Consider the following 12090-nt stretch of genomic DNA (forward strand, 5'->3'; position numbering starts at 1 on the left):
CTTTTTGAGAGCCCTTTCCAAAGTCAGTCCTGTTGATTTCCCATCTGGGGGCAGGGGGGGACTCTGTTCACAGTTCCCCCTCTGTGTTGGTGGCCAGATCTGCTCTAGCCTTCAATTCTGCAGGTCCCAACCAACAGCATACACGGGGCTTCCAAAGACTCTCTCCAGCACAGATCCCCTAGTCACAGTTGCGGAGCCTTTGGTCTTCCTCTGTCTGGGTCTGGCCTCATTCTTGTCTTAGGCGTTATGAGGCTGCAGTTAATTGGGTTGGAGAAGGCATGCTCCTCATTGGCTAAAAGGGGCTCCCTGCACTGCCAACTGTGGAGGCCGCCTGGCTCTGGTTCCCAGTGTCTGTCTGGATTTGGCCTTCGTAGGGTGGGAGGCTGCAGGCAGGTGGGCAGGGGCTGCGTCCACGTCAGGCTCTTGCTAGCTCTGGATGAGCAAGTCCCCAATCCCATCTCACCCACCCCCACACACACATCTGTTACCCACTGAAAACCCACCCCCACTTGCATTTTCCCTTTGCAAGGACTCCAGGGGCCCTCTGATTAACATTGACCTCCAGCATTTGGGCCTCTGAGTCCCCAGCTTCCCCTCTTTTCATGTCTCCCACTAATGTGAGACATATTTAAGTTCCGGGAGCAGAGGATCTAGCTCTAGTAGAAAAGCATCTAAGTTTGGATTCAGATAAAGAGGCTAAGGGGTCTGAACACATTGAGACAAAACAGTTGGAGTGCCCTCATTCATTCAGAATCACTAACAGTCATTGAAAGCTTGATGCCAGCCCACGTTATCCCACTTAATTCTCACAACCACCCTGTCAGGAAGGCACCATTAATATCCCCATTCTACAGATGAGGAAACTGAGGCTTAGCAAAAACAAGTGTTTTGCCCAAGGTTCCACAGCAAAAAAAAAAAAAGAAAAGCAGAAGAATCAGAATATCAACCCACATCTGTCTTCCAAGAGCACTTGGGCTCTGAATAGAAGAATGCACCCTCCACTAGTTTGCATAAATTCATCTGTTTATGCTCAGGCTTGATGGCCCTGAGTCATTGTTATTTTCAATATCATTATTGTTGTGAAACAGTTAAACAGCAAGGAAAGACAAAACACCCCAAAAGCCCAAGTCAGGCTGAGGTTGGCCGGAAGAAGTAGGAGGGTACCAGCCAGGAGTCGGGTGCGGGAAACAGAAGCCACTTTAGCGATGTGACATAGACAGCATTCAGTGGAAGGAATTGGTATCTGAGATACCACTGGAAGGGCTAGAGCAGAGGGCTGGGGCTGGGCCTCTGGGAATCATACTTAGAACTCCACAGAACTTGTCTGCCAGAGGGGCTGCCTCTTTTTTTTTTTTTTCCAATTATGGTAAAAAGCACATGACATAAAATTTACCATCTTAACCATTTTTACGTGTACAGTTCAACAGTGTTAACTAAATGCTCATTGTTGTGCAATCCATCTCTAGAATTTTTTTCATCTTGCAAAACTGAAACTCAGTACCCATTTCCCCTCCCCCCAGCTCCTGGCAACCACCATTTTACTTTCTGTTTCTATGAATTTGACTACTTTACATACATTAAGTAAGTGGGATCATACAGTGTTTGTCTTTTCGTGACTGGATTGTTTCGTTCAGCATAATGTCCTCAAGTTTTACCCATACTGTAGCACACGACAGAATTTCTTTCTTTCTTAAAATTGAGTAATATTCCACTGCATGTATATATCACATTCTGTTTATCCGTTCATCCATAGATAGACACTTGGGTTGCTTCACCTCTTGGCTATCGTGAATAATGCTGCAATGAATACAGGTGTGCAAACACCTCTTCAAGATCCTGCTTTCAGTGGTTTTTAGGTGTATACCGAGAAGTGGAACTGCTGGATCCTATGGTAATTCTATTTTTAACTTTTTGAAGAGCCTCCATACTATTTCCAATAGCGGCTACACCATCTAACACTCCCAACAGTGCGCAAGGGTTCAAATCTTACCACATCATAACTAACACTTGTTATTTTCTTTTTTTAATATAATGGTCATCCTAATGAGGTTGAGGTGATATCTCATTGTGGTTTTGGCTTGTATTTCTCTAATGACTAGTGATGTTGAGCATCTTTTCCTGTGCTTGTTGGCCATCTGTGTCTCTTCTTTGGAGAAATGCCTATTCAAGTCCTTTGCCCATTTTTTTTTTTTTTTTGCGGTACGCGGGCCTCTCATTGTTGTGGCCTCTCCCGTTGCAGAGCACAGGCTCCAGACACGCAGGCTCAGCGGCCATGGCTCACGGGCCCAGCCGCTCTGCGGCATGTGGGATCCTCCCGGACCGGGGCACGAACCCGTGTCCCCTGCATCGGCTGGAGGACTCTCAACCACTGCGCCACCAGGGAAGCCCCCTTTGCCCATTTTTAAATCCAGTTATCTATTTTTTTTTTGTTTACCTGTGGGAGTTCTTTATATAATCTGCATATTATCCCCTCATCAGATATATGATTTGCAAATATTTTCTGCCACTCTGTAGGCTGCCTTTCACTCTGTTGATTGCTTCCTTTGACACACAGAAGTTTTAAGTTTGATATAGTCCCATTTGCCTACTTTTGTGTTTATTGCCTGTGCTTTTGGTGTCACATCCACTAAATCACTGCCAAATCCAATGTCATGAAGGATTTTCCCCCATGCTTTCCTCTAGGAGCCTTGGTGGGAGGGCTGCCTGGCACAGTCAGGAGGATGGGGAAATAGATGGCCACCTCTAGCATCTCTGACTTGACGAATACCTGCTGTTACCAAGAGTCAGAGCTTAGAAAGCTGCCCTACCCATCACAACTTACCCTTGACACTTATGAAGCTAGCGATTAGATACTGGAACAGGGGTGCAGAAAAAACCCCCCTCTTTACAAACACATCACCATTCGGAAACGACTGGGGTAGCCAGAGATGGTCTCTGCCGTACTGCTGCTTTCCTATCTTGCTTGAGAGCATCTAATTGTTGAACTGTCTTTTTGTTCAGGGCCCTTGCAATGAAGGAGTCTAGAAGTGTGATGTTTAGCTGTCAGCCTCTGCAGTATAGGAAGGTGCCTAGTAAGGAAGTTGGAACGCATGATGAGTGTTGGGGGGCCAAGGTAACACATAAGATGATGCATCAGAAAGTGCTAGGGCCTTGCTTAGCAGACAGTGGAGCATTCGTTCACTGTGACTTTCCAAGCACAGAGGAATGGTGGGTCGATGAGGCAGGGTGGTACTGGTTAGAGCAGTTCAATGCTCATGAGCACTGACTCTGCAGCTGGACAGGGCTGGGGTGGAACCCCAGGTCTCCCACCCCTGAGCTGAGTGACTTGAGCAGATCCCTGGGTCTCCCTGGGTTTCCCTTCTGTCCTCTATAAAAGGGCAGGTGTGGGTGGTGGGGAGGGAGGTGGCCCAGACTTATCTACAGCTCTCCCCTTTGAGCCATCCAACCCACTCTGAGGGTTTAAGAGTGGCCCTCAGCCTCCCGGAGTCTCCCTTTCCTCTTAGGCCATTTCACAAGCGCAAATGGGAAGCCAGATTAGCACTGACTCCCTAGGTGTGAAGACAATGCAAGGCCTTGGGCTATGAGGCATCTGCAGTGCCCCTCCCGGAGCATGGGGCTTCTAGAGCCCTTCTCACTAAGCGGGAGAAAATTCTATAGTCACAGCTGAGAATGTCTGGACAGATATCAAGCAGTTTAGTGATTCTAAAACTTATTTAGCTCCAGAACCTCTTCTTTATTTCCCCAAAGTATTTTGTAGAACCTAATGTATTAAACAGATAAATTGGAGCGCTTCCAACGGAAGTGGGGGAGGGGATCCCTGTCTCCACCCTCTCCACTTCCCCATCTTCTTCCCACCCCATCAACTCCTGCAGATACAAGGACCGCCTTAGAGCACAGTTTAAAAACCTGACTGGGGCTTCCCTGGTGGCGCAGTGGTTGAGAGTCCGCCTGCCGATGCAGGGGACACGGGTTCGTGCCCCGGTCCGGGAAGATCCCACATGCCGCGGAGCGGCTGCGCCCGTGAGCCATGGCCGCTGAGCCTGCACGTCCGGAACCTGTTGCTCCTCAACGGGAGAGGCCACAACAGTGAGAGGCCCGCCTATCGCAAAAAAAAAATAAAAATAAAAAAAATAACCTGACTGGGTTATTCCAACTCCAGAGGGCCTAATTCTGGTCAAACTCACCATTATCAACTTGTGCGGTGGTGTGCAAACCACTTTCTCTCGTTGATCGTCAGTTTTTTCATCTATCAGATGGAGCTATTTCCCTGCTCTACATGCTGTGTGTTGCTTACGAGTCCATAGATATGACAGTGCTGTAAACTGAACACACGGCTTTCGTTTTGTTTGTACCTTGCCTCCTTCTTGCAGATGTTCTGCAGTGGGTTAGTGGTCAAACAGCAAGTTGGTCCTCCAGACTTTCAAAATGAGTCTTTTTTGCAATTCTCCTCCAGCATGAACATCTGAAATGGTATATCAGCCGTATTTCCTTCTTTTTTACATCAGAAGCCCCTCCCTCTTCTACTGCCCCCGTCTCCCCATGCTCCCAGAATTCCAGGTCCACCTGCAGCCTGGACCTTCACAGTCTCCGTCACTCTCTTCCCTCTGTACCCCCAGCCTTGCCCCAGCCCACCCTTCTCAAGTTGCCCCAGGCTCCCTCCTGCAGGACCTTCCTTCCAGCAAAGGCACCTCCAAAGAAGGCAAAGTGTACATATGCCATTCCTGGGCCACACCTCCCCCATCGAACTCTACACAACCTCACCCTATCTAGCCTTCCACCTGGATGTCTTTCAGAGCTGGGCCAACAGCTACTTTCCTGACTATTTCCCAGTGTAACACAGATGCCCGGAGGGGCCAGGTTTAACGTCCTCACTTGGAGGAGCTACCAGGAAATCCCAGCCAGCCCTTCATAGAGAGAATTTATTTGAACAACTACATAATTGCTAATTTGTAGGGCAACCTTTAAAATGGCTTAAAGTCTACACAAGGGAGGATGCCAGAGCTAGTTGGTTCTAATCACCTTCTGGTAGAGCTCTATTCTCTGAGAATAAGAGAAGAAAAGGGGTCTAAAGACCCTGATCCCGTGTTTGAAGATAGAGGGTCTGAGTTCAACAACCACTTCTTCACATCCTAGATGAGTGATACCTTTTTGTATCTCAGTTTGCTCATCTGCAAAATAGGAACGGAGAGAGATCCCCTGCTTGTGAAGGTTAGGTGAGACAGGTTTGTCAGGGCTCCTGGACCTCAGTGCTATGCACACCTGGGACTGGATCATTCTTTGCTGTGGGGCTGTTCTGTGCACCGTAGGACGTTTAGAGGCATCTTTGGCCTGTACTCACTAGATGCCCATAGCACCGCAACCCACAATCGTGAGAACCAAAAATGTCCCCAGATAGTGCCAACATCCCCTTAGGAACCAAATCCCTCCTGGCTGAGAACCACTAGTATAGGTGAGCACACTGGATGAACAAACTCTTCACTGTTATTGCCTGTATGTGACAAACAGACTTTTATCAATTCATTTACTAAAAGGATATAAAGCTGAGAGCAGATTTGGAAGTGAAAATCAAAGCTGTGAGGCAAATACAGATCCTCTCCTCTCTCCTCGCCCAACCCGCACCCACCATCAAAGACCAAGTGTGCTGGGTGACAGTCCCCCCTTAATCACCCAGCCTGACCCGGAGCACTCTCCTCTGCTTGCTGGCCTGGATAATTCTTGCGGCATGGGCCTCACCCTTGTGAAGTTGGATGCATTAATACCAGCAAAATATTTCTTAATCTCCTAAGCCTCCTTTCTGAATCCTTAAAAAGGAAAGAAAGAAATGGCACAAATCTCTTAATTAGGACGCCCAATCACTTCGATAAATATTTACCCGGTTCCGGCATGAGGCATAGAAACCCTGCGCCCTTAGTCAGTGGAGGTCAGCAAAGTGCGCCTTGGGAACGGCGGGATGCGGTGGGGCTTGGCTTCGGATGGAATGCTGGGAGAATGTTTCCAGACTTAAGCTTCTGCTAAAGACAGGTGAACAAACACATTCCATGCCTACTCGGCACAAAGTCCCAGGTAGACGTGAGGGGCTCATTAAATTACTGCCCGGCTTCCTTAGCTTTCTGGAGAGAGGTGGTGGCCTCTCTCCGCCAGTTGGGCCACCAGGCAAGCAAACCATCCCCAGCATGCTCTAGAACGTCCCGGCTGGGCACCTTTGCCCCTGTCTGGAACTCTCCCCTTCCTCTCCACTTAGCCACACCGAGGGCCACCCTCTATAGGCAGCTTCCCTGACTGTCAACCTCCACCCTTCTACCCAATACTGCTTCCCTGCATAGACTCTATTTGGTTCTTAGGGCCTACATACAGCCTGGAATTAGGGGTTGTCCTGCCTTGTGTACGTTCCAAAGGCAAAGGCTTCCCTTAGATTGTGGTACCTCCAAAGAGGTCTTACACAGAGCAGGCTTTCTGTACATTCTTGCCGGGTAAGCAATCATTCCCATTCTACAGATCTGGAAACCGAGACTCTGAGAGTTTCAGGGTCTTGCCCAGGATCTTGCAGATCCTCAGGCCTCCTGATGCCCAGGCTGGGGCTGCCGCACAGTACTAATGAGTGGATTCCTCTCTCCTGACCTTAGGAGACTTTAGAGCCAGATTTCACTGGAGTCTGAAATAGAAGTTGGGATGAGGGCAGGGGTCTTAAGGAAGGGAGCCAAAGCACGTTGTCGGGTGGCAAAACACAGAAAGGATCCGAGGAAGCCGAAAGCCCCCTGGCGCAGGCTGAGGGGGAAAGGTTTCCGTTACAAGTCTTTGTTCAGCCTGGTCCCCTTTACCCACTGGCGCTTCTGTCCATCCTTCTTGACCGAGCTCAAGCTCCGCCCTTCCAGGGAGCCCTCAGAGAACGCCCCCTTCACAATTCCCGTTCTCCCTCAGAGCCAGACCACTTTATACTCATATACTTCATTGTTGTGGCTTGTCTTCTCAGAAATGCTATGGACGCCACTGCTGTTTAGTCGGACTTCTCTGCCTCCAGAACCCCTCACCCCTCCAAGGCTTAGCCTTGAATTGCCCCCTCCCTTCTGCCCTTCCCCTCCCACACACACCTCAAGGGTCCTTGGGCAGTATGGATGTCCAAGGTCATCTGAGGACCACGATAAAGAATGGGAATTCCAGAGAGGGAGGGGAAGGCCTGATGACCTCAGGAGGGGCTCCAGCGAGCTGGGTGTTCCCACCGGGGCTTGGCTACTGCCTGGATTGTTCCCTGCAAGGGCTGGGACATTAGACCTTCCTCATCTCTGCAGGCACCCACAAAACGTGCATGGAGTCGAATCATCTGATGGTTCTGCATCATCATCATGACCAACATGGCTAACTTATTGATCACTTAATGTGCCAGGTTCTGTACAAGTACATTGCATGCATTAACTCCATCAGTCCTCAAAACAAACCTCTGAGGTGGACAGGATTGTTATCTCCACTTTACAGACGAGGAAATGGAGGCTTAGCAAGATTAAGTAAGTCCCCCAAGGTCACATAGCTGGGACCAGCCAGAGAACTGGAAGAGGGGTAAGGAGACCCTGGGAAGTTCCCCAGCCTCTCAGAACTCAGTTCCCTTCCCTGAAAAGAGGCGGTTGCAGGATGAGCTCCCTCTGGGTCTTCCTGGGGCCCCTCCAGTTTCCTGTGGTCTGTCCTGCAGCCCTGATCTCCATTCCCAGGAAAGCCAAGCTTGCACAGTGGAGTGTGGGGGCTGAAGACTCCAGAACCAGATTGCCTGGGTTCAAGTCCATCAGCCACTGAAGTGACTCTGGGCAAGTCATTGTACCACTGCATGTCAATTGCCCCCTCTGTAAAATAGGGGTGATACTGATAGTACCCACTTCATTCACTGTGAGAGGATTAAGTGTGTTAATATTTGTCAAGTGCTTAGAACAGTGTCTGGGACAGAGTTAAGCACTATGTAAGAGTATGTTAAATAAATAAAAATTCCCTTTCCTTTCACTCTGTGGTGAGGTGCTCACTTGTGGAAGAAGGCTGGGGATGACTGAGTGGGGGGTGGGGGTGGGGTAGGGGTGTTGAAAGTTGGGGGACAGAACTGTCCTAGCAATGGAGTCAAGGGCCAACCATCAGAGGAGCCTTACAGAATCAACCAAAGGGGAGAGGGGAGAGAAAGATTTCTCTTCCCTTTGGGCAGTCCCAACAACAGACCTTTAGAAAATCAAAGCCCGTGGAGGCTGGGGGGCTGGGGGGGAGCGGGGGAGGGATGATAGAGAGCGATCTGAAACCCACCCAAGGTACTGAGCTCTTCCTCAAATAGGAGGCCACAGCCCAGTGACTGACCTCAGTCAGACCCTTTGATTGCTGGGAAAGGGAGAAAACATATATTAACACTTTATCTAAAGTGTTTGACAATTATTTTTTTAAAACCAGAAAAGCAGCTCTTGGAGCTGGCAAACTGCTACCCACCAACCACTCTGCACCTCAAATGAGGGGCTGGGGAACCTCCGCTCTGCAAATCCAGGCCGGACTTTCTGTCTCACCGGGTGACTTTTTTTTTTTTTTTTTTTTATGCCAGGAATTCCTCTCCCACGTGGGGTGGACTCCGAGGTACTCAATTAAGCAGCCAATGAAAAGTCAGCTCTCCGGTAGCAAATGACCCTGACACTTCTTGTAACATAAACAGTTGAAACGTTTCCAATTAGAACTGGAGACAGAGACGTTTGAACTCTCTCTCTCCACTCCCCTCCTTCTTTAAAAATAATTGTCAAGCGCTTTGGACGGGGTGTTGTATACATGTTTTTTCTTTTCTCTCTCGAGCATAAAAAAATTATTTTTCTCCTTGTTTTTCCTAATTTGTGGGGTGGCAAGGTGGGGGGTAGAGCGGTGGCGAGCTGAAAGGGGTGCTGGCCTGGTTGCCTACCTCTCCGTTCCTCTTGAGGCAGGAGGCCCAGACAGCCCTGCAGAGCTGGGAGTGATGCTGGGTGCAGAGCAAGTAGAAGCCAGGGGCTGGGGAGCTGGGCCTCTGACCTCATCGCCAGAACCTCAGAATGAATAAGTGAATATGAATGAATGAATGCCTTTCCTTTTGCAAAAGCTCGCCCCCGTCCAGCTCGCGCTAGCAAAGGGGGCGCTGAAGTTGGCTGTTGAGCCCGCAGCCCTGGACTCTAATCCTGACACCTCTGCCCAGCTTGGGGCAAGTTACCGAACTTTCTCGGCTTCTCTTTTTTACTCTATAAAATGGACTACCAGCCAGGCCGCTTCCTTCAGGAGTGAGGTGAGGATGAAGAGAGTTCTCGCCTGGGTAGCAGTGTCCTGCCCTGTACACAGAAAGTGCTTGGGCGCCGTTATCATTTCGGTCTGGGTGGCGGAGTAGTCCACTCGGGCCCTGCAGAGGAGGCGGCTCCCTGCAAAACAAGGTCGATCACACGCCCCGCGGGCTCCTCCAAGGTTTCAGGCCTTGGCGCTGGCCGTAGAGCTGTGGCTCACAGGTGAATTCGACGTGAGTCTGCTCTGCTCATGGGGTCCCTAGGAGAGTGGACGTCGGGGCAGGAGCGACGCCAAACCCGAGACGTCTCTTCTGGCCACGGTCTGCGTAGACCTGACCTAGGGCCCGGGCTCGTCGGCCGACTGCGGGCGGGCGCCGTCGGAGCCGGTCTCGAGTGAGAGCGGAGAGGGGGAAGGCCGGTACAGGGGCCGCGTCCCGGGCATCTTGAAGGCATTGTGTTTAATAAATCCGGGCGAGACGCACACTCGCTCTCCCCCTCTCTTCTCTCAGCTCCCAAATCGAGACCTGCTGCGGGAGCCCCAGTTTATGGGGTCTTAAACCCCCCCCCTCCACTTTGATTAGCAGCTTCAAAGAGCTCCCTTTAAAGTTTGCCCCCTTCCCCGTCCCCACCTCCTTTTACATTGCCACCCCTCCCCCATCACTCTTTCTAGACTTCTGGACGACAACAGAACACTTAATGCAAGTTTAAAAGTGGGGGGAGTGTGGGGGGAAGCTTCAGGCTTCCTCCTGAACGTGGGCCGTAGAAATTACCTGTTTCAGGCTTGCACAGGAGTCGGAGAACCGTGGAGCTTGGCTTTTTTCCTTTTTCTTTCTTTTTTTCTTTTCTTTTTTTCTTTTCTTTGGTGTGTGTGTGTGTTTTTACCTTTTATTATTTAAATTGATACGTTTCATTACTAGGGAGAAAAATAAAATATTCCTTTGATACACAAAATCAAATTGATATTTAGCCTCTGCTTACTTTTTTATGCATGGCTCCTTTATACCACATGGTAGTGACAGATTGTTTGAGCTGGAAGGAAAAGCCATTCAAAGCTAATTAAGCAGCCATTCCAAGCACTATTTGCAAGCGGGAGGCTCAGAAGCCTCGGCATTTGTCAGCGCTCCCCCACCCCGCGTGGTTTTGACTGACAGCCTTGGTCTCGGACTGACAGCGCTCGGCAGCTTCACCAATCGGTAACAGAGACTCCCATCAGCCGTCTCTGATTGGCCTTTCGGGCCTTGATCGGGGGAGGGGTCGGCGACCCCCACGTGGGGACAGGGGCGAGAAAGGGGCGGGGCGGGTGGGAAGCGGGTGCGCCCACCCGTGACGTAGAGGGGAGGGCAGAGAAGGGGGAGGGGGAAAGGAAGCTCCAAAGCGGAGCCATTTTGTGTCTAATGAATGCTGCGGCCAGATGCTCGCATCTGTTGAGCCGGGCTTCTCCTCCCCCGCCCTTCGGTGCGTGCCGCACACGATTTATGTTTTTATTTAGGAAAATAAATAAATGAAGAGAGGAGCACGGTTCGGGGCTGGCGGCCGGAACGGACGCGGGGAGGTTCAACTCCGAGGCGGGTGTTCACGTGTAACTCCCATCGCACCGGCCTCCGAGCGCCCGCTCGCTCTCAGCTCCTCATTAAGATGCAAAAGCGAACTCCAGCTCCTAATGAGGAGAAAATATAGATCCGGGGACCGCCGACGGCCCCGGGGTGCGTGCGGGTTCGCGGAGATGCTGGAGGGGAGGGTCCGGGGGCCCACCTGGGCCCGCCCACCCGGCGGTGCCCGTGGGCTTTGGGACGCTGCCTTTCCAGCTTCCCAGCCTCTGGAGGGCCGCGTCCCCCAGGCCCGTCTGCCCTGACGTAACCCCGAGCACCAGAGGTGGAGGCTATCGCTGTGCGGGCAAACTGGCCCCCGTTGTCGAGCGGCCTGTTTGACCGCGCGGGGAGTCCCGGAGGCGCGGCGGCGGGGTAGGAGAGGAGTGCGCGGGGGCGGATGAGCGTCTTCGCCTCGCGGGGCGTCGAGGCTGGCGGCCGAGACGCCCACAGGCTCGCACACGCGCCGCTCCGCAGGTTTCCGCCGACGCGGTGACACTGCCGAGGGCAGACTGAGGAAACCGGGTCGGAACTCGGAGCTCCCGGGCCGTGGTGAGGCCAGGCCGCCACCGCATTCCCGACTTCGCTTCCCTGGCCCCGGCTCTCAGTGAGCAGCTGCGGCGAGGGCGTAGCCGTCTCCACCGGGAAGGAGCCCCGTGTGGGGACAGCGTGGACTGAGCAGGGTGTCTGCGGGAGTCGGGCTCTTCCGTCTGCGGTGCCCGCCAAGCTAGAGTTCCTCCGACTTCTCGGGGGCAGCCGCCGCACATCAAAGAGGCTGTTTATTTGGCTTTCTGAAAAGAAGGACATGAACAAAGAAGAAAAGCTGGGGGCCGTGGGGTCGGGGGTGGGCCGGAGAAGGCGTAAAGAAAGGGACACCCTCAGTTCCGAGCAAATTTTTTAAGGTGGGGGGCAACTTTGGGACCACCACTTTATCAGTCCGAAATCTTGTGAAAACATTAAAGTGACAAAGTGATTTTGTTTGTTTTATAGTATCTAATTGGGCTGCTTTGCAGACCTAATGGGATTAGAGGGAGGTATCGTTTGCCGCCACTGCAGAATAAACTGATACGTTACTACCAGCCACAGGTTTTGAGGACTGTACAGCTTTTTTTTTCTTTTATTATTCCTCTGTCTTCCCTCTTTCCCCCTCCCGCCAAATAATTATTTGCTAGTAGATCGTGGGAAAAAAAAAAGAGAGGAGGGGAAAAAAACCCTAGCAGCCCAGGACTATAATATATATCTATTTATTATATGTC

This window comes from Orcinus orca, chromosome 2 (genome assembly GCF_937001465.1).
Source record: "Orcinus orca chromosome 2, mOrcOrc1.1, whole genome shotgun sequence".
Taxonomy (NCBI): Eukaryota; Metazoa; Chordata; class Mammalia; order Artiodactyla; family Delphinidae; genus Orcinus; species Orcinus orca.